General features: G+C 44.6%; 1 protein-coding gene across 1 annotated transcript in view; it reads left to right on the top strand.

The window, feature by feature from the left end:
* MAPKAPK3 (MAPK activated protein kinase 3) overlaps nt 1-23369 on the top strand; it is a 189353-nt gene that overhangs the window by 52073 nt on the left and 113911 nt on the right. The window lies entirely within an intron of this gene.

Raw genomic sequence — 23369 nt, forward strand, 5'->3', positions numbered from 1 at the left:
TTTTCCTGTCCGAAACCAATTGAAGTACCAAAACTGATGCTTTCTTTTGTCCTTCCTCGGGCTTCACACCCAAGGTTGGGAACCATATACTGCTCGAGTCAAGACAATGCTCTTGTTGTTTTTTACCTTGTTCACGACTCATCTGAAAAATCATCTACGTCTGAATCAGGTTAGCTCACCATCTCAATCTCATGATAATTAGGCCTCTGCAAAATGTCGATTATGCAGCATAATTCGCGTAATTTTGGAAATGTTGATACATTGTTATGTGAAACGGCACGGCAAAATCACGGCGTGGAAGCATAGGAATAACGCATACGACTAGAACATAAGCAGCTGTCATATAGGGCACTTGTGTATTTTGATATTGCACAAAATTCCAGATTAGTATTCTTTGTAATTTTGAGTAATTATACCAGAATTTTGCAAATGTATGTAAAAGCAAACTACGCGAATTTCACACACCATCTTTGACAATCTTTTTTTTTAATTTTAAATCTCTCTGAAAGATTCTATATTAAAATCGCGGTCTCTGTGCTGATATAAATTAGAATCCTGGTTCTCCTTCCCTCACCTTCCTTTCTGCTTCTCCTTTCCAGCTCGTCACTAATCCTCAAATTACCTAAAATGTTCCTCTTTTTATGAAACCATCTCCTCCTTCAACATTTTTGTACAACACACACAGATACCAGCACTGGTAACCATGCTTGGAATTTTCGTATTGTCTTTTTCACTCAATTTGATGGCTACATTGCTCAAATGAATGGATATACAAACTGGAACATGTTCAATAATCTACAGATTAGTGCCTCTTAATTGATCTCGTTTCTACTGAGCAAGCATACACTATGATTACAGGGGGATGCGTTATCCCTCGGCAGAGATTTGCATTGACCACGCCTTGAAGGGATTGTAAATTGAAGCTTCCCAGGTAGGGCGGCTCGGTCCTTGTGAGTGCTTCCTCATTTAAGGCTCCTCTGTTAACTGCATGCATGCAGATTCTTTCTGGTTGACTTTCTAGGGCTGTTCTTGCTTGTGGTTACTTGTCTGGCGGCTATTTTTGTTGTTGCTTAGGTAATGTTTCTGCAACACTGTGTCACTTTCTATTAATCCAGCAGTAATCAAATGAAAATATAGTTTACTCTACTTTGTGCGTATCAATTGTGAATCCGAGAGTAAAATATTGAGAATCCTGTGCTGTGAATGGTGAATATTGTGCTTTTTAAATAGTTGTACACTGTTCATTGGCTATTGTTTTGCAGTCATTCTCAAAGCAATCTAGGGACTGGTCATTCCAAGTGGGTCCTGGGCAGATGGTAAAAGGAAGTGTATGAGGGACAGTCATGGGTACAACGCATATGGTCCTTGCATGGAACACGAAATACCACATTTGATGGGTACAGAGCAGAGTAACTGTCCGCAAGACCTTTTCTGTTATCTTTTGTGGGCCAAGAGAAACTATGGGCGCCCCTTGTTCTAATTGGAAAGACTCTAGTGCAGAGTCCAGGTGAGAACCTGATCCTGGTTTTTCCCCTGTTATGCAGCCCTGGTACAACAGACCCATGTCGTGGGTATCATGCCTGTTGCTCCCCATTATTATTGCATGTTACTAACTGGCAGTGCTGGAATCTGCCATTTTTTGGGGGACCACCCAAATTTCCTTCACTTTTTTGCATGAGTAAATATGTCCACATGCCCAGCCTGTGACACTACTAAAGTTAGAGGGCAGCTGATCTTAGCACTAAAGTGTTGGCATTTCTATTCACACCTCTATTTGGGCATTATCTACTGTATCTTCCTTTTAAATCTATGGATTCCGCCATGGCTATCAAGCATTTGTTGTATGTGCATGACTAAATGTGAAATGGAATACTCAGGTTGGTGTACCCCCCATGTATGTGTGAAGTCGCCAAGGTCATAGGGGGTCCCATTAGGTTAGTGGTTGGCAGAATTCACCCCTTTTCCAGCATGATGCACTGCGCTGCTTTCTTACCTTTCCCTTGCCTTTGAAATATACCTTACAATCTAGCATAAGCTAGCTTTCTGTGCACGTTACCACGTGCTGCATTTACATCTCCCAGCAGGGCCTTTCTGGGTGCCCTCTGCACATGTAGTGAATGGCATGACTACTGAAAAATGAAGAAAACCATTAAAAGGATGTCAACCCCTCACCCACGATTTAGTAGTATACATCATCATCTGATCCTCTCTAAGTGGGAAGCAACATCCACTGAAAGTCCGGGTTTGATATGGAGTTGTGACAACTCCAGCAGCATAATGGGACGTCTTGACTATTGTAGTGAGTCTGTTGATCTTATGATATTGATTTGCTACAAGTGGATTAAAATTGTTCATCACTTAATACAGCACTTACATTTGCACTGTATGATGACAAAAGTTTAGTCTTATAGCTTCCTGCCTACCTTCTCACCTCAAGGGAAATCCTTATACAATACCCCCTAGCCTGGGCCTCGTGAACAGAATAATTCAATCAAATCCCAGCTAAATATGCAGTTTGTTAAATTTTGTATTGAATTTCGGAAGGGAGAAGCATAACAGCCTATTACATAAGACAGATTTGTATTATGTTAGTGTCAAACCATGTATGTGAAGGGGAGCTATACAGAGAACCAAGACTGGGCTATCGGGGCCAGCACAGTGGTTATGGTAATTTGCTACTGGTGTCCCAGGGCTCATCCTACTATGGCAAAATGGATCAAATACACCTTTTCTGCACTTAAATCTTAAGGTAGCAGGTGCGAGCATTCAAAAGTTTCACAGTGTTGTAGTGTGAGACAAGAGTTCAGAACTCAGCAATCAACCAAGAGACCCAATAGCAACTTGTCCAGCCTAGAGCCTATTTTTTTAGTTAAAAAAGTACTGTAATCACTTAACATAGTTTAGTACTATACAGCACACTTAAGAGGGTTTAGACACTAGTTAGTAATCCTGTTTAATATCTTATTTTAGGCACTGCACCCTTTTCCGTACAATCCTTCTGCCAGCAGAGTTCCCCAGAGTCCACAATCCCTGGTGTGTAACTAGGGACACGGCACAGGTGCAGTTCACCCACAATACTCTGACATAGTGCTTGGCCGTTTTTAAAATCTTGATGCACTTCATGGCAGGAACTGCTTAGGGAGAACAGCAACCTCTACACACATAGGTCGCATTAGCTTTGCCCCTTTTTAATAGTTTGCTTTTTCTGGTTGGCCCCCATGCCAGAAACATTCTGGGCATTTCCTCCAGGAGGGTCTCTCCACATGCAAAGCGAAGCACGCTTCTTCCCACTCTGAGTAGGCAGGCAGACTTCTAGCGTCTAGACAGACACTTAGCTCCTTCAGCAAAAAGTGCACAAGTGCACAATTCAAGAGATGTCCCTTTATCTATGGGAAGACTGACTGTCATGTAGACACAAGCCTTAATTACACTGTAGCCCCTCGGGAACTCTGCAGAGTTGCTCCTGCTTTGGTCATGAACATCTTGGAACTGGAACAAACTAATCTGATTTGGATGATACTTTTATATGCATTTCCAGACAGAGGATGTGGATCTGTTGTTCTGAGCTTTTAGGACCAGTTTGGGTTGGGTCTCTCTTTTAGATAACTTTTTCTGGCTGTTGCTCAGATACGGTCTTTCTGAAGGCAACGGCTCACTCCGCTAGCAATGGTGTTGGCTCAAAGCTGAAATATTTTAAAAAAGACACTATGAAATGTAAGATCTCTGCACCTGGATGTCACTAGTGTTTCTGAAGCGATGAATAGCGACAAACAAAAGGCCAGGGTCTTCCTAGAAACTTCCGCACCTTGGGCCACAGAAACTGCAGTTCCTCCCCTCATCTCTCCCAGCACCGAAGGGCGGTGCTCAGCAAGTATTAATCTGCAGCCTTTTGCTAACAGATACCCTATTGAATTTCTATGGATCCACGTTCCTTCACTTCAAAGTCTGGGTCTCCACCCTCCATCCAAAAGAAAGTAGCCAATATATGTCCACTGTCTCGCGCAGCTGTGTCCTCTCTCCTTTGCCAAGCTAAACTTGGGACCATCAAAAAGAATCCCGCTGGTCACATTACTCAGACCCTCACCACACCCAGAGTCCTACCACCATGCAGGAGGCACACATTCACTTCACTTACATGCACTTGACACAGGTACACACTGGCTGTCAGCTTGAAGATCATAGGTTTACATAACAGCGGAACGATGCACTAGAGGAGTCACTATATCACACTTTCTGCGACACAAAAAAGGTCTGGTAAATTAAGATTTCACAAAAATAGGGAAGGTGCCACCACCGCTTTGTGAGACCTAATTAGGCAGTAGACAGTATCCCTGTGCCCAGTATGGAGGCACTTCTAGTGCTCTCCCGCGAGTCATAAGAGTTCTCCTTCCTTTTGTGCAGCCTAAAGGTAGTCCAGCCTTATATAATGCACTCTGTCTCTTGCCCTAAGGCCCAATTCAAGAACATGTTCAGCGCCTGCACAGAAAGAGTATCTGTTGCTTCTATGTGTTTGTGAGCTTTGCTGTCTGGAGTTCAGATTCTAACTCGTGCTATTAGTTAAATTCTACGCATACGCTAATCAGCGATTTTGTACCAAACTGGGCGCATTGCTCCATAATGCGCCTGTATGCAGTCACAGTACCTGTACGTAATTTCCCCCGGGCATAAAAGCCTTCTAACTTTTTTGTGTGGAGTGGCAAATAGTTTCATTTATTGAGCAGTAACCAGTGTTTTCCTTTCCCTCTTAAGTGTGTTTTTTAACATTAACTCACACACAGCTTCCCGTGTCGACATTGTGTTATTGATTGGATTCTACCTATGTCACCCATGTCGTACAAAACTGGATAACCGTTTACCAAGACTGTCCCCCAATAATTACTCTTCGTCCAATAAAACGTGCCGTAATTAAAGGCTGTATAGAAAATGCATGATATCTTATACTGGCATGCAAAATGTATTCTCTAAGTGTTTGGGAATGTACATCATTGGGCCTGTCTTAGGCAGCAACGAAGATTCTCATTTTCGATCTCTTCCAATCACTTCCAATTGTATTAATTTTAATATTGCTTAATTGTGTGACAGCCAGTGTAGAATCTGGATAGCTTTTTGCAGCATTGACCTTGAAATTTGTGTTTTTTGTCATAACCTGCTTGTGCATACTCGCCATGAACACTTATCTATGAATTTCGTGTCTTGTCTGTGTGTGTAACAGTAGCGCACTTCAATGCTGTGTGACCTCTGGTCTCTGTGGAGAGAATGTGCCCCGGTTGATGGGTACACATCGTTCGTCCTCCACTGTCCAACGCAATCCCCACCCCCACTCACTAAGTGTCCTGAACAGGCCGGGTGTGCACATCTTCCCTCTCCCTACATGTTAAGTATGCACAGCTCACATGTCATGGCCATGAGGTCACTGCTATCTCTGGATGACTGCGGAGTTCCACGTGCAGCTGCCGGAAGGTCACATGACCGTAGTCACAACGACCACTCCCTAAGCATTTTAATCAGGCCCTTAAATTAGAAACTGACGGCGGGGTTGCTTTCCGTGCTGCCGGTGTTGTGTAATATCTGGTCTACCCTTGAGATCGTGTATCCCCTGGTCTTCGGCAGTTTGCCCCTTCCACCCTCTAACTCCCTTTCTTGATATTCCCTCTTCTCTGTATGACCTTCTATTAGCAGAGCCGGCCTCTGCTCGGATAGCGCCCTGGGCGGAAAGCAATTAGGCGCCTTCCTTGCAGCAGGTAGCAGAGGAGTCTAAATTAGGTTTACAGGTCATTCACACATCAAAGCAGTAACTGACCTCTGAGCACACATTTCTGGGCACATCCCACAAACATTCTGATTCTCTCACAGCTTAGCTCAATTATACTAGTGCCAACTTGTTACTGGTGCGAATGGTAGTGTTGGTTTGTATTGGCTGGGGTGGTGAGAGGGAGATGGGGGAGGAGGAAGGGCCTTGATGGGATGTAAAACAGCAGCAAGTAACAACCATTGACATAGCCAATAGCTTTTGCCAATGTGTTTTAGTCGTTGTTTACCAGTGTGTCTGCCGTTCAGCATGGCTAAAGGTTAGTGGCACAGAGGTGAGTGGCGTGGAGTGCCGTAGAGTAGCGAAGAGTAGAGTATCGTGGAGTGGCAGAGAGTGTCATGTATTGGAGTTTTAGTGTGTGGAGTTGCATACAGTGGCATACACATGTGGCAAAGAGTAGAGTTGAAAGATGTAGAGTGCATTGGCATAGAGTAGGGTACTGCAGAGTGCAGTGGCATTGGTTTCAGTGGCATTGACTTCAGAGGCACACAAAGCAGTGGCGTAGATTAGAGTGGCGCAGAATGGAGCAGAGTGGTGTAGATTAGAATAAAGTGGCATAGAGTGCAGTGGTGTGGAGTGGTACAGAGTAGAGTAGCATAGAGTGGTGCAGAGTAGAATGTAATGCCTCAGAGGAAGTCCCTTTGAGTGGAGTAGTGCAGAATGGCAGAGAGTTCAGTGGCAGAGAGTGACACTGTACTCTGCAATACTGCAGAGTGCTGAGGTGTAGAGTGGTGTAGAGAGCAGTGATGTAGAGTGCAGTGACAAAGAGTGCAGTTGTGTAGAAGGCTTTGGTGTAGAGTGCAGTGGTTAAGAGAAGAGTGGCGTAAAGTGCAGTGGCTTAGAGTTGAGTGGTGCAGAGTTGAGTAGGGTGGTGTAGAGTGCGGTGGCATAGAAGAGATTGTTTCAGAGTACAGTGAAATAGTGTATAGTGAAGTGGTGCAGGGTAATGCGTAGTTGCATAGACTGCAGTGGTGAAGTGTAAAATGATGTACAATGCAGTGGCATAGAGTGCAGTGGTTCATAGTAGTTTAGAGTAGCGTACATCGGATTGGCATAGAGTGCAGGGACATAGATTTGGAAGTTTCAAAGTAAAGTGCATTGGCATAGAGTGCATTGGCATAGTGCAGAGGTGTTGAGTGGAGTAGAGTGGAGTTGTACAGACTAGAATGGTGTGGACTAGATTAGAGTGATGTAGAGTAGAGTTGCATCACCTAGTTTAATGATTTTTTGTGTGTGTTTCCAACACAGTTACACAGTGCATTTAAACTTTGTCATACTAGAAAAATAACCTCTTTCCTACCCCCAGCATTCAGCAAGATTGTCACATAAATCCTCTCGCTTTGTAGTCAGAGAAAGACAAGTAAACAAGCACCCTTGGTAGAGAACACCTGGCATTTGACCTCAGTCTGTGAATGCAAAGCAAATGTGACCAGATGAGAACAAGATTTAAAGGCCTTTTAACAGAAAGTGAGTGTGTGGACGGAAACTGAAAACATGGTTTAGGCAGCGGGAGGGACGAAGTGAACCCAGAGAGCCTAAAGCAAATAAAGCCAGCCAATGGAAAGCCAGAAAGTGGGAGTTACAATCCACAAAACCAATGGTAGTAAACAAGTGGAATGCATTCCTAGGTCAACCTTTTGAAAGCCCCCAAGATGTCTTTAGCAAACCAGACAACTGCGATACCTGGTATGCTATCACCTAAAAAGGATTAAAAACAGCTTAGTCTGAATCATTGAAGTCAAGTAAGAGGGACGCTGCTGTCTGCAGTACTTTAATGCAGACAGCTCAGTGCAGCATTCTGAAAATTGGCACCCTGGGCCTGGGATCAGCTTGCTCATACCAAAAGCCAGCTTCAACTGTTAGGTTAAAAGCCATGACTGGCTAAAGCTGTCACAAAATAGTATACTACATGAGCAACCTGGTTGCTACGTGTTAGAAATGAGGTCTCTAGTTGGCAGAGGCATACACCCTTGTCCAAGCATGGACCATAATCCTAGTCGGGGCAAGTCATAACACAACCCAAGTTATCTTGTGCTCACCCTCTGGTAGCTTGGCACTGAGTAGGCAGGCTTAACTTAGAAGGCAATGTGTAAAGTATTTGTGCTCCAACTGGGGCTGTCACTGGGGAGTCATTGACTGAGTCGTTCTCAATAGTCCGACGCCAGAGGCACCGGTCATGGAGTCGCACGGACCCCCAGGCAAAGTACCTTTGAAAACGAAGCAACAAAGACATCATGCGGAACCGTGGCAGTGATGCATCTCTGAAGCCTGTGTGGCGTCAGTCCCTTACGGTGTCAGGGGAGGTAAGGCATCAGTTCCACACTGCAAGGCAGGGGAGGCGAGGTGTCGGTTCCATCCGGTTGCAGGCGTTTCCATGTGACCCAGCAGGGTCAATAGATTCAGTCGGTCAGGACGTGATGTGTTGACTTTATAGTGTTGCAATAACACTGCAGGACATCAGTAGCTTTGCAGTGAGGTCGGACTTCCATTGCAGGTCGTTGCATGTAGCGTGGACCACAGAGCCGGAACAGGCAGCTGCACAGCTGGAGTTGCTGAAGTCAGTGAACTAGCTAGAAGGTAGTAGATGAAGTCTCTGTTGGTCCTGGGACTTTACAACAGGAGGAAAACTCAATCCAAGCCTTTGGAGAGCACTTTTGGGAAAGGTAGAGTCCTTCCAGGCTAAGTCGTCAGGCCAACAAGCATGGCAGCAGTCCTTCTCAGCAAAGCAGTCCAAGTGGCTCCTTTGGGCAGCCAGGTAGCTCCTCTGGCAGAGTCCAGGTGTAGATCCAGAAGTGTCTGGTTTGGTGGGGTCAGAGACCCAGTTTCTATGCCCAAACATGCCTTTGAAGTGGGGGAAGCACCTTTCAGCCCAGTCGTGCCTGCCAGGATCCTTGTTGGGGGGGGGGGGGGGGGCTTTATCAGTCCTTTGTGTAAGGGCAGGCCACTGGCCTTTGAAGTGCTTTGAAGTTTGAGAGAGCCCCTTCACCCTTCCTGCCCAGGGAGACCTATTCATTATGCAGATGAATGCAGAGGTGACTGAGTGTCCTGTATTTATGGTTTTGTGGGTGGAATGCACAAGGGGAAGCTGTCAACCAGCACAGACCAGATGTGGATTGGAGACAGGCTATAAGGCACTGATGGCAGTAAATGCAGAGAAATGCCCACTTTCTAAAAGTGGAATTTCTAAAATAGTAATATTAAATTCAACTTCACCAGTAAGCAGGATTTTGTATTACTATTCTGATCAGACTAAACATGGCATGGCTACACCTTTCGTATCAAAATCTACCACTTAAAAGTATACAAGGTCAGTTCTAATGCCAGTATGTGAGAGGAGCAGGTCTCACAGTAATGGAAAACTATATTGTGAGTTTTTCACTCCCAGTACATGTAAAACACATAAGTACAGGTCCTACCTTTTACTTACGAAGCACCCTGCCCTATGGGTTACCTAGGGCCTATCGTAGGGGTGACTTAGATGTAGAAAAGGGGAGTTTAAGGGTTAGCAAGTAGTTTCAAATGCCAGGTTAAAGTGGCAGCGAAACTAGTACACACATGCCTTGCAATGGCAGGCCTGAGACTTGGTTAAGGCGCGTCTTATGTGAGTGTCACAACCAGTGCTGCAGACCCACTAGTAGCATTTAATTTACAGGCCCTGGGCACATGTAGTGCACTTTACTAGGGACTTACAGGTAAATTACATATGCCAATTGGGTAAAAGCCAATGTTGCCATCTTTAGGGGAGTAATGTATAGTACATGTGCCGAGGGCCTACAAATTAAATGCTATTAGTGGGCCTACAGCACTGATTGTGCCACCTTCTTCAGTAACCCTTTGAAACATGTATCAGGCCTGAGATTGCAGAGCCTTTGTGTGCTGTCTTAAACTGCCTTATCAACCGGGAAAGTTAACCCTCTAGCCAGGCCCAATCCTTCCTTTTTAATGCAAATAAGTCACCCCTAAGATAGGCCCTGGGCAGCCCTAAAGGTAGGGTGCAGTGTATTTAAATAGTTGGACATGTACCTCTTAGGTGTGCATGTTCAGGTAGTGAAACAAAACTCTTAAATTTGTTCTTTAGTACTGCAAGGGCTGTCTTTCCCTTACCTTAACATTGACATTGCCTTGTTGAATTTATAAGAGTAATTTCCAATTTGGAAGTGATGGGGCCTCTAAGTTTGATGTCTCTGGAATCGCAATGTAAAGGCCCAATTTGTTATAAAGTTGAATTTTTAAATTATAATTTTGAAAATGCCACTTTTTGAAGAGTGTCATTTTCTTACTTTAACCATCATGTGCCTTCTGCCTGTCTCTGAATACACATCTGGGATGGGTGACAGCTGGGCTTTTTGCATTCCCTCCAGACAGCCACACTCAAGGGAAGCTTATTTGTGACTGATAGGCCATGCGGGGCAGGATGGGAAGGAGGATCAGACTCTTACACCCCAAATAGGCTGTGCCTGTCCCCACAAAAAGGGCTGCATACCCTCTCCCCCGTAGTGAGCCTGAAGACAGGGCAGGGAGTGTAGGGACCCTGTGTATTTCAAAGTCCTCTCTCTGAAATCTCCCCTACTTCAAAGGCACAAGTGAGTATAAGTACTGGTCCTCAGACACCACCACCACTTCAGCACACTTCTGAACTTGAGGACATTCTGCCAGGCAGAAGAACAGCTGTAGTGTTGAAGGGACTGTCATTCTGCTGGACTCTGCTGACCTTTGATAGACTTCTGCTCTGCCGTGCCTGCCCTGCTGCCCTCTTTGCCTGGCAATGAAAAGAACTGGACATTCATCTTTATATCCCCAGAACCAAAGTGATCCGAAGGGCTTTCTGGCTTGCCTCCTGTTCTGAAGTCTCATGGACTGCAAAGACTTCTGTTGATCCTACAATAGCACCTGGACTTTGCTTGCTACAAGTCTTACCCTGCTAAGTGGTGCCAATCCAGTCGTGGGCCCTTGAAAGCGTGTAGCAAGTGCTGCAACTTTCAGAACCTGCGCATCACTGTCATTACCCTAATCAGAACCGACGCATCTCTTCAATGCCAATGCATCCCCTGCTTTTAGGACATCACATCACCAGCTACGTGGTTCGATGACAATGCATTAACTACATTGGAGGAAGCTGCCAATAATGCATCACCTACGTTCAGCGGGATCGACGCCGATGAATCACCTCCTCTGCTCCACGCATTGTGCCCCATCTACGTTGATAGTACTTTTTTCAGTGGGACAAGGTAGCTCCCTGTATCTGACCCATGCTCTAGCGCGGTCGTCTTGAACTTTTGGATTTACCCTTGTCAAGCCCTGGGTGGCGCTTTATGCCTGTAAGCACTGTATTTACAGATAATCTTTAAAAGTTGATATCTGCTTGCTCGGTGCCAAGCTATCGGAGGTTGAGCACAGGTTATTTTATGGTGTGTAACTTACTTACCCTGACTAGGATTGTGGTTCCTACTTGGACAGGGTGCATAACTCTACCAACCAGAGACCTAATTTCTAACACAATGCAGTTCGAGCAGCAACCATCCCAAGCCACCTGCATGTGTTTTCTATTTTTGTGTAATTTAGAAATATTAAGATAAAATACACAAAAGTATAAACATACTGTTAGAAATGGGGTCTCTAGTTGGCAGAGATATACACCCTTGTCCAAGTAGGTACCACAATGCTAGTCAGGGTAAGTCCCACACAATCCAAATTATCCTGTGGCCAAACCTCTGACACTGAGAAAATACCATGCACGGTGACCATTGAGAAGGATATGTGTGGAAAAATAGGGTAAATTTTTCGACGCGGCACAGACGATGCATCGTTTCTTTCCATACTGTAAGGGGCTTTGCGTTATTTTTTGGCACACAGTCTTGGTCCCTCACTGCGATGTGGAGATCTTTGTGGTGCCCAGGGACGATGCTGGGAAATCCTTGGCATGCGGGAAGAAGTCACAGGCATTGCGTCGGTCCGGTATGGCAATGCATCAAATTTTCTGTTGCACGGCAGGTGCTGCATTGATTTTTCCACTCGGGGAATCGACTGCGTCATTCTGGCTCACCTGTACGTCGATCTGGTAGGGCTGTGCGTCAAATTCCGGTGACAAGGCAGGCCCTGCATCGAATCTTCAGTCGGGAAGTCGGGCAGTGTCGTTCCGGCTCGGCTGTGTGGCGATTTTTGCGTTGCAGAATGGCTATGCGTTGTTTCCGGCAGGCTGTGCCTCGATTTTCAGCACAAGGAGTTTCCTGAAGAGATGAAGTCTTTTTGGCCCTGAGACTTCAGAAAACAGGAGGCAAGCTCAATCCAAGCCCTTGGAAAGCACTTCTCAGCAAAGTCAAAGGACAGAAGGGGAATGGCAGAGCAGCATTCCTTCTCAGCAAAGCAGTCCAAATGAGTCCTTTGGGCAACCAGACAGTTCCTCTTGACAGGTTGCAGGTTCATACCCAGAAGTGTCTGAGTTGGTGGTGTCAGGGACCCAGTTTATATACCCAAAAAAGCTTTTGAAGTGGGGGAGACTTCAACGAGTGGTTTTGAAGTGCAGAAGTTCCTCTTTCAAGACAGATCTGTCTGTTAGGGTCCCAGTAAGGGGTTTGGCAGTCCATTGTGTGAGGGCAGACCCCTAGCTTTTGAAATGTAAGTGTCAGGCCCTCCATCTTTCCAGCCCAGGAGAATCCATTTAGAATGCAGATAGGTGCTGGTGTGATTGAGTATCCTGTGTTTGTGGTAGTCTGGGTGAAATGCACAAGGAAGTTGTCAACCAGCCCAGCCCAGACGTTGATTGGAGACAGGCTGTAAGGCACATATGGATTTTAAGTGGAAAGAAATGCTCACTTTCTAAAAGTGGCATTTATAGAATGGTAATATAAAATCCAACCTCACCAATAAACAGGATTTTCTATTACCATTCTGGCCGTACTGAATATGACATGGGTACCCCTTTCTGATCCGAATCTACCACTCAAACAGTATATGAGGGTAGCCCAATGTTAGCCTATGAAAGGAGCAGGCCTCACAGTAGTGGAAAACAAATTCAGCAGTTCTCCCCTACCGGGACATAAATCACACATGTATATGTCCTTCCTTTTACCTACATAGCACCCTGCCCTGGGGTTACCTAGGGCCTACCTTAGGGGTGACTTGTATGTAGAAAAGGGGGAGGTTAAGGCTTGGCAAATACTTTTAAATGCCAAGTCGAAGTGGCAGTGAAACTGCACACACAGGCCTTACAATGGCAGGCCTGAGTCATGGTTAAGCGGCTACTTATGTGGGTGGCACCATCAGTGCTGCAGGCCCACTAGTTGCATTCAATTTACAGGCCTGGGCACATGAGCACTTTACTAGGGACTTACAAGTCAATCAAATCTGCCATTTTGAGATGAACCAATGTTACCATGTTTAAGGGAGAGCTCATATGCACTTTAGCACTGGTTAGCGGTGGGAAAGTGCACAGAGTCCTAAAACCAGCAAAAACTGTGTCAGAAAAGTGGAGGGAGGTAGGCAAAAAGTTGGGGGATGATCAACCTAAGGTTGTCAGGTTTAACACATACAGATCTATATATAGAACATATCTTGTTAGGCATATCAAGCCAGAAAAGTGGCTTTTGCTTAACGAGAAAAGGGCTAGAGTGTACGGTGTGCCTAAGGCCTCAAGGATTGGAAAGGGCTGAGTACATATCCCTCTTCCTAAGGTGTCTCATCTGACACCTTGCAGTTGCAATGTAGGCAGCTACGCAGAAAATAGTGTGTGAGTCGATAAAGCGTCCATGCATGTGTCCGTGCCTGGTACTGTACTGCTGAAAAAGGTTTGTAAGTATATGTTTCCTTATAGTCATAGTCTTCCCCTCAGAAGTGAGTAATTGTTTCACACATTTCTGAATGTTCCTTATTAGTGTCCCATTTCTTTAATATGCTAACACTGGAATAGTAACCAGCTTAAATTTCAAACATAAGTTTCGTAGTGCCTCTGGGTAGATTCCATCCAACTATGGCAGAGAAAAGCTCATTAGTGAGAAAGCATGAAAGGCACTTGTGATGCAAGGGGAAACAAGGGACCAAGGAAGTTTTTGGAAGGTCATCAGCACCCCATATTTCAGCGAGGGCTTCTCACTTCAAGTGGAAACTCTTCCACCCAGAGTATTACTTGTAATGGCACTAAGTGTGAACGTAGTGAAGGTGCAAGCATCTCCCCATCGATGTAGTAAAGGTAGAACATGCTCTCAAGAATAGCTTCAGAGTCCCTGCAAAAATATTTAAAAAAAATACCTAATTGCGGACTCCATTGTTAACTAACATGCTTAGAACATAATCAGCTCTGCCCCACAGAGGACATGGTTTAAATCGATCAGAGTGCCGATTTTCAAAAAGGGATCCAGGAGTAATCATAATTGCCTTAGACTGACTTCACTCCTAGATTCCACAGTTAAAATCTTAGGGGGAGAGCTGCTGGAATATTTAGAATCCTAGGTGGAACAGAAGTCTATTTATACAAGGTTCAGTACAGATTTTGACACAGAGAGGACACAGTGGAACAAGCACTGAATCTGTTCCTTCCTTTCATCAAGATTATGGTCGTGAAGAATTCACTCATTTTCTAGCATTTGTGGACCTCAGCTGCAACTTTGACAATGTCAATCTTATATGTCGTCCATCATGTTAGATGTGGGGGTTGAAGAGCTTCTGGTAAGTTTGTTAAGATAAATGCATGGAGATGTAACAGCAAAGGTGCGATTCAGGCAAAACAGGGAAAGTATTGCATCCAAGGGCATATGCCAAGGGTGCGTCCCGGCACCATTCCTCTTCTTGTTATACATCAGTGATTTGGAGGATTGTTTGAGTCAGCAAGGCAAAGATATTCTCCAAGTTGATAAACTACCAATCCCTGTATACTGCTATATTCAGAAAGCGCTGTCTTGCTGGCCAGGTCGGCAAATGGGTTGCAAAGGCTATTAGACTCCTGCAACACCTTTATGCGCCAACAGAGTCTGTTTACAAATCTCACCAAATTATTTATCATGAGGTGCAGGCCGAAAATATCGAAAACTCTGGTTCAGAACATCAATGGAATACAATTGGGATCAGTATCAGAATGTAATTATTTGGGGAGGTATTGATGTATTCATCGTTTTTTTCATAAGGGGGTGCATGCATAAATTTATGAACCAGCATTTTCTTAAGGCATTGGAGGCAATCTTTAGGTTTGCCACAAGACATGGACAGAAACCAGTCTACAAAATGATGCAATCTACAGGTCCAAGTTTAACTCCACAGGGGCAAATAGAGTGGCCCTAAGGGGATACTCAGAATCATTACCGATCCAGAGGATGTCAGAATATTATTTTGTGTTGACACTTCTGAGTGTACCGTACAGCTGTTCGACATATTTGTGCCAAGACGAGCTGGGTCCTCTTTTGTGGACGACTAGATTAGGATTAAACCTGATCTTTTATGGGCAGCTATTTGGGTGAAACCCGAGCCCAGGCTAACAAGATCTTCACTTCAAGACTGCTTGTCCCTCGAAAAAGGTTTCAATGTTCCATGGATAAGTGCCTTACTACATTTTTTAAATTGGCTGCTCAATACCTCTTTGATAATCCAGAATCTTGAAATGATTCTTTCAAAGATTCTGTCAAGCAAATTTACTTGGAGTATGTTGAGAATTGAAGAACACAGCTTAAGTACCATAATCCATCAGTGAATTCGCATGCAATGTTCCTCGTATATGTAATTGAACCTTATCTCCTTTATGTCTCTATCCCCCAGTAAGGTTTCATTTGACCTGCTATAAATTTATTTTTGGCCAGTTACCTAATATTGTTTCTTCTTGGTTGGAATTGCCAGATACTTTAAAGTGGCTTTGGGATAATGTTTTATAAACGAGCACTTATCACTGTATTCTGTTCTGCAAGTTCGATACGAGTTCCAGGAAAATTGTTGCCGATACTTTCTACCCTAAATCTGAGACAGGGTCGCCCAGCCCTGTTTTTTCTACAGACTCTAACATCCTCTGCCAACATAGGAATCGTTTTTTCAATATATGTTGTATAATATTGAATGAACTGAATACCTAATTCACCTATTCTGCTATTTTAAACTGTCAATCATGTTATGTCACGGTTTGTATACTGTTTCATAATCTTTCTTTTTTTTTTAACAATTTGTGTATAAATCTTTTATTGCTATTAGCCGAATAAAGAATTTTGAAATGAAATGACTTCACGTATTACTGTGGCTCACAACAGGCACCATATCTGATGGATGTCTGAGAGATTGTGGGGACCTGGAGCTTTGTTTAGGTTTTGGCTGTCGACGTTCTTAGTCGCTTCTTCCTCTCTTATTTAGAAGGGAGCCTAGACATTCTGCACTGTTATTTTTTGGGGTGATCTTAGATCTACCTGCTCATTAGTTTTAGAAAGTGCATAAAAATGTAATAGAAAATGTGCCTGTGCTACCTCGTCTCTAAATGTATTGATGGCTCATTGCACCCCACTTTAATTAGTTCCCAGAACCTTGTGGAGGCTTTTTCCGAGCAGTTTTAATGGGTTCCAGGCTTTTTTTTAAACCTTTTTCTTGTTTGTGTTTCTTACGGGTTTATTTTCCTTGTGCACTAATTTTTAGGGTCTCATTGCCTTCCCTATAGTTGCAGTTCCAAGATTTTTTCAGTTGTTTTTGGAAATGTCTGGCGGTGGCTGTGGTTGAAGTGGATTCTATGGTAAATGGTTTGATGCACTTACCAAGGCAGCAGACTTCCAGCTCCAAATATCAGATATTTGCCCCTTTAAACCTTGGAGTTTCTAATTCAGTTTTCTGTGGTTAACCACTTGTTCATCGAGGGCCTAATTTGTACAATAACTTTGAGGTTGTGCATAACTTACAAGTTTAGCTAATGACACAAACATTTAATAATGAATTAGGAGCATGTTCGAGCAGAATTGAATATGTGAACCAAGGATTATTAAGCATGAAACTCTTTTATTTAAACGGAGGAAAGGGTAATTGGTTAAAAAAAATAGTCACCTCAAATTGTTACTAAACCCACATTCCAATTGGTAGTCTCGCCTAGCCAGTCGACAAGGAATCAGATCTTCAGTAGTTTCATCAGCCAATTGCTTAAGGCATTGAGCCCTGTTAAATGGGGATGAAATATAAGTGTGTGCCTTGGAGGTAAAGTCTAGGCTGACTAATCGAATCTGAATATGTTGCCCTCCAGTTAAGTATGGTACAAATCTGTATTTGATAGTTAAATAAAGTGATTCAAATGCATTAATACAATATAATCTAGTTCTATAGGAAACAGTATGAAACAAGTATATAGTAAAAGTATAAAATAACAGTTAAAATGTAATGTCCTCTTCTGGCAGCAATACATGGACAGCATAGACTAAAACTGCACCTTGTCTCGAAATCATCAATTAAAAGTGCTAAGTTTATTGTCCGGAACATGTTATTGCGTGTACCCAGGAACTGCTAACCCCCTCTTGCCGTTAGCCGATTCTCTCCGCAACTTCATCCCTACACATGGAGAACCATAAGACTGTAGTCTATTCCCTGAAAGTAGTGCTTAAACATCTCCTGACAAGTAGGACTATTCAACTCCCTGAAAAGTGGTCTGAGCAAAAGCCTTCTTTCCTACTCAAATGCAGAACAATGATTCTTTAGGATAGGAGCAGAAGCAGTAAGAGTTATCAGAGCCCTCCACCCTTTGGTCTCTCGCCCTACATCAAATAGCCCCATTCGAAGCCTTAAAATTTCAGTTTGAAGGTCTTAGAAAAAGGAAGTGATAACTAAGGTTGTGGTGACAGTTCTGCATAGGTAGGTCCTGCAAATTGGTTGCTGTACTTAGCCTATAGGGTCTAAAGGTCCACATTAGCTGATACTATTAGTTATGGTTCTCTTCAAAAGGTGTTTAAAACATCCATAAGGGATATACAAGGACCACGGTGGAACCATTTGGAGTTTCATAAGGATCTTCTCAATAGCAGTGTGCCACAGCATGGAGGATGAGTTAGTCAAATTTAAGTAAAGATGAAGCGTAAAACTCCCAATTTTTTTTTTAATTTTTTTTTTTTAATTTGAGGTTTGCCCTCTGGGCCAAAGCTTGCTGCTCCATGAGGCCAAATTCCAAATGGATTGGGGCTTCCTTTGTAGAGTATGGCACTCTAAAGATTGATCTAATTAACCTTGACTGAGTTATCTGCTTTAAGGCCATAAACTAGTGAAGGCTGATGATTGGCATTTATCGCCTGCAGAAATGTTGGGAAGGATGGGCCTGTAAAGGTATTTGCCACTTTGTTCAATCCAAATCCTCTTTAGTAGGCCTGGGTGGAGTTCACGGAGTTCCACTATGCCGAACTCCGTCAAGTGCTGGAGTTTGGGTAAGGCACGCTTTTCGCACGTATTTTCAGTGCAGGAGTTACTCCTGTGCTGTAAAATCAGTGCAAATGGCATCACGCGGAGTGCCAGAGGGTACTAACTTCTTTTTGCCGCCCAAGTAGATTTTCTACTAGAGCCACAACTTCCTCCATGCAGGCAGCAGTTTTCTCATTGTGCGCGGTCGCAGCGTACCGCGACCACTTGCGTTCAGAAATCTCACTTTAGATATTTCTCTCGCCCACCAACCTAATATTGGCGAGCAAGAGAAAAAAACTCCACTCTGCGTCACTTTGCGGAGTTTTTTGGAACTCCATGCGGAGTGAATAAACCTCTGCGAACTCCGCCAGCGGAGTGGAATTCTTTGCCCACACCTACTCTTTAGCCTTGTTTTAAAGAGCTTCCATATCATGTTTGCTTGAAGCTCAATAGGATTGGAATTCCACCCCAAGATATTTATAGGAGTTGCCACTGGTTTATACATGTTGTTCCAATTTCCATGTCCAAGGAAGCTTCTTAAGGATCTGAGAGAAGATGACAACTTTGTTTTCTTAATTTAATTCTAAACTGTTTCCTTACTATAGGAGGCTACACAATTTAGGGAGTGCTGAAAGCCAATCAATGAAAAGTCTAGCAACACAATATCATCTGGGTACTACATGGCATAAAGTTTTGGAGGACAGGCCTTTTGGTTTGTCATTGCTGGCTCCGTATCGGTGGTGAATAAGTTAAAAAGAATGTGGGTCAGCGCACGACCTGTTTTAACCCTTTATTTACATAACCCTTATTGGATAGCATGCCATGCCTGATTAGTTTTACTTGTATCCAATTATTGAAATAGCATTAAGTACCTTGGCAGGCAGGCCACAGTTGCTCAATTTCTGCCATAAATGACCTCCGTTTATTCTATCATGTGCTTCCCTATAGTCAACAAAGCATGCATCTACGGCACTTTTATTTTGAAAGTGTTTTGCAGACTTAAAAGGATGGCACCCAGGTGCGGCTCCTCCGCTGGAGAGGAGGAGCGATGCTTCCCCGCCAGCAGCGGCAGCTGCAAAACCGTAACCAGAAAACAATAATAAACTCAGTTTATTATCATTTTCTGGTAAAGAGGCGGGCCACAGGGGTGACGAGCAGTGAGGGGGAGTGCATAGCACTCCCCCTCACTGTGCATGTATATTTGTCCGGCTGTCTCGAGCTGGCCAAACGCACATGCGCAGTAGGCTCCCTCCAGCCCAGAAACAAAGTTGCTGGGCTGGAGAGAGCCTGCACAGGCTCCCAGTCTCCCTGGAGCGCCTTGACTGGGCCCTCCCAGCCAATCCTGACACTGCCCTGAGCAGCGCCAGGATTGGCTGCAGGGCAGGCTAGGAGCTTGTGCCTGCCATTAGGGGAGAGGAGCGGTAACTGCGGCGGAAGCGAAAATGCAGGTGAGTTATTTTTTTTATTATTTCCCTACTGCTAAACCTTAACCAGAAAACAATAATAAACTCAGTTTATTATCATTTTCTGGTAAAGAGGAGGGGCCACAGGGGTGTCGAGCAGTGAGGGGGAGTGCAAAGCACTCCCCCTTACTGCGCATGTATATTTGGCCGGCTGTCTCTCGCCGGCCAAACACACATGCGCTGTAGGCTCCCTCCAGCCCAGAAACAAAGTTGCTGGGCTGGAGAGAGCCTGCACAGGCTCCCAGTCTCCCTGGAGCGCCTTGACTAGGCCCTCCCAGCTAATCCTGATTAGTTTTACTTGTATCCAATTATTGAAATAGCATTAAGTACCTTGGCAGGCAGGCCACAGTTGCTCAATTTCTGCCATAAATGACCTCTGTTTATTCTATCAGGTGCTTTCCTATAGTCAACAAAGCACGCATCTACGGCACTCTTACGTTGAAAGTGTTTTGCAGACTTAATAGGATGGCACCCAGGTGCGGCTCCTCCGCTAGAGAGGAGGAGCGATGCCTTCCCGCCAGCAGCGGCAGCTGCTAAACCGTAACCAGAAAACAATAATAAACTCTGTTTATTATCATTTTCTGGTAAAGAGGCGGGCCACAGGGGTGACGAGCAGTGAGGGGGAGTGCACAGCACTCCCCCTCACTGTGCATGCATATTTGGCCGGCTGTCTCGGGCTGGCCAAACACACATGCGCAGTAGGCTCCCTCCAGCCCAGAAACAAAGTCCCAGTCTGCCTGGAGTGCCTTGGCCGAGCCCTCACAGCCAATCCTGACACTGCTCTGAGCAGCGTCAGGATTGGCTGCAGGGCAGGCTGGGAGCCTGTCCCTGCAGCCTGTCAGGAGGGGAGAGGAGAGGAGCGGTAACGGCAGGGGAAGCGAAAATGCAGGTGAGTTATTTTTTTATTATTTCCCTACTGCTAAACCTTAACCAGAAAACAATAATAAACTCAGCTTATTATCATTTTCTGGTAAAGAGGAGGGGCCACAGGGGTGTCGAGCAGTGAGGGGCTCACTGCGCATGTATATTTGGCCGGCTGTCTCTGGCCGGCCAAACACACATGCGCTGTAGGCTCCCTCCAGCCCAGAAACAAAGTTGCTGGGCTGGAGAGAGCCTGCACAGGCTCCCAGTCTCCCTGGCGCACCTTGACTGGGCCCTCCCAGCCAATCCTGACACTGCCCTGAGCAGCGCCAGGATTGGCTGCAGGGCAGGCTAGAAGCTTGTGCCTGCCATTAGGGGAGAGGAGAGGAGCGGTAACTGCGGCGGAAGCGAATATTCAGGGGAGTTATTTTATTATTTTTACCCTACCCCCACCCACGCGCGGGGCCCCTCGTTTTCACCACAAGCTGCTCCTGATGGCACCAGTGTGTTATCAATGGCACCTGTGTTTTTTCAACAACTAGTGTGAAGCCACTGAATCAAATTTGCCTGACTTTCCCAACCGTGAACGACCTTTGGAATCTGGGAGGCTAATAATTGGCCTCAACTTCAAGCAGGGTTATCAATCTGTAATTCAAGACATCATCCTTGCTCCTTTTTTGTGTATAGGGACATTGCATGAATCCTGTCATGACATAGGAACCAACTGTCAAAGTATCTGCTCATGGCATTAATCCAGAACCAGCTGATAGCTTTAAGGATTGTGGTAGAAGGTTCATTTGGGCCTGGTGCCCGACTGTTTCTCCTTTTTTTTTTAATTTCTTCTAAGGAAATTGAGCCTGCCCCATTAGGCCGATGTGAGGCATTCTTTGCAGAGTTATGAATTGCAAGGGGCATTAAGAGAGAATCTTGTGATGGAACTGCTGGGGTTTCAAGTGTGGCTACAGTAGTTCTATATACAAGGGCAACATAATCCTCTCATACCGCACTATTCAGCTGATTTGGGAAGGGAGATCCTGTTGGCATGGTAAATTGATTCACCCAATTCCAAAAATGGCTGCTATTGGACTGGGAGCAAGCTTTACATAAAAAAGCCAAAGTTTGTCCGTTCACTGCTGGCTTTGTTTCCAAGACCATTTTTTTATATTGCTTACTCAGCATAGAGAGGTCAGCCCTACACATGTCCACATCATGATTTGATGTGGTTATAAACCTAGTAAGATTGGTCACTTTTCTTTTCTTTTTTCCCCATGGAGTCTGTGTACCGTGATTTAGTGCCTTTAAATTGCCCATTGCTGTTGCCCGGGTTGAATGGCTTAACTAGTCGGTGTCCAAGGCAATTGATTTTAGGTAGTTAGTACATTCTTCCTTAAATTTATCATGCATTTCTTTTACCTGTTTCTTGCCATTTGATGACCAGTTTAATACATACTTTTCTTGGACCAATAGAACAGTCTCCGGCCCGGTTCATGCCTGGAGGTTGTAGTCACCCATCAACAGGACTGTCTTCTGCGGATAGCTTTTTAGCCGATGTTCTATCTTAAACTCTTTCAGCTGTTTATAAAGAAGTGAGAGAAGAGTATAGCACGATGATGTAATGTGTCGGAAGGCTGCCAACTGGTCGCACCAATTGTGGCCATTCTGTGCCTGTAGGCTGATGGAGTGAAGTGCTATAAGTTGCCTATGGCATCCTGCTGCTATGGGTGGCTTTGTAGAGAAGGGATGTGCCAGATTAAGTCTTGCAGTCTGGTGGACTCAACACCAGCACTGAAATGAAAGAAATTTAGGTTGAAATCTCCTGGGACGAATAATCATGTGTCAGGGTTGTTCAAAATGATTTCTTATAGTTATCTGCAGAGGTGTTTCACGTGTGTTTGAATGAGTTTTTGGCCAGGATTCAAACATATGCAGAAAAACAAAATATCTTGACATGCCTTATTTAGGATTTGTCATGACATGCCCAATAGCCATTATTTCTCGATGTTTAGTCTTTCTGTTTTAGAGTTCATAATTATTCGACATAGAATCGTAAGGCCATCTGCTGGTCTTCCTTTTGCAGCCCTCTTGACTGCAGGAATAAAGTGTTATTTGTGACCAGCAAGGAAGATTGGCTCAATATCTCACGTTTCTTGCTGACAGATCAAGTCAAATTTTGGCAGATAGGTGATAGCATCGTTGTTTATTAAGTTGGTCCATCCCTCTATGTTCCAGGAGCAGAGCTTGACGCGGTTAATTTCGAGATGTGAGTGCTGCACTCAGTTTTGCATATTGCCAAACTCAGGACACTGCTGGGCCAGGAAGCCACTGCCTCTCAGCTGTTGATTGCCTTTGGCCAAGAGTTCGGGGAACCAGGCCTTGGTGCAATTGTTCCGGAGCAAGATATAGAGCCTCTTCTGTGGGAATTGGAATACTCTGGTATTGCTTTCGAAAGTTTAGCAATATTCCCTGTTGATATCGATACCTAAAGCTGTTGGGCTGATGTTGAAAGACGGAAGAGAGCTCGGTGGGAGGCCGGTGGAGATATTAGAAGGGCCGTGCCGAACCACGAGGGCCCTGTGCTCACCAGGCCTCCTTCTTGACTGGTGAATAGAAGCGACTTGGGGCTTTCTGAAGCTGTGACGTCTTTCTCAAAAATCCGGGGTGGGGAAGTGAAATAACTGACTGATTGTCAGGTCCAGCATGCTTCTTTATTTTTATTTAATTTTTCGACTTTCTTCTGGTTCTTTTTTAACGGGAAGGGAGAGAAACCCTCAATGATATTTACATTGTTTGTCGATACCTTATTAAAGTCGGTGTTTGAACTTACCCTTCTATCCTCGGAAGCGATTTCCTTCATAGTTCATGCTTGTGACAGTCCTCTCGTTTAATGGCCGACGAAAGATGGTATCTGG

The sequence above is a fragment of the Pleurodeles waltl genome, chromosome 9 (genome assembly GCF_031143425.1).
Source record: "Pleurodeles waltl isolate 20211129_DDA chromosome 9, aPleWal1.hap1.20221129, whole genome shotgun sequence".
In the NCBI taxonomy this organism is placed as follows: Eukaryota; Metazoa; Chordata; class Amphibia; order Caudata; family Salamandridae; genus Pleurodeles; species Pleurodeles waltl.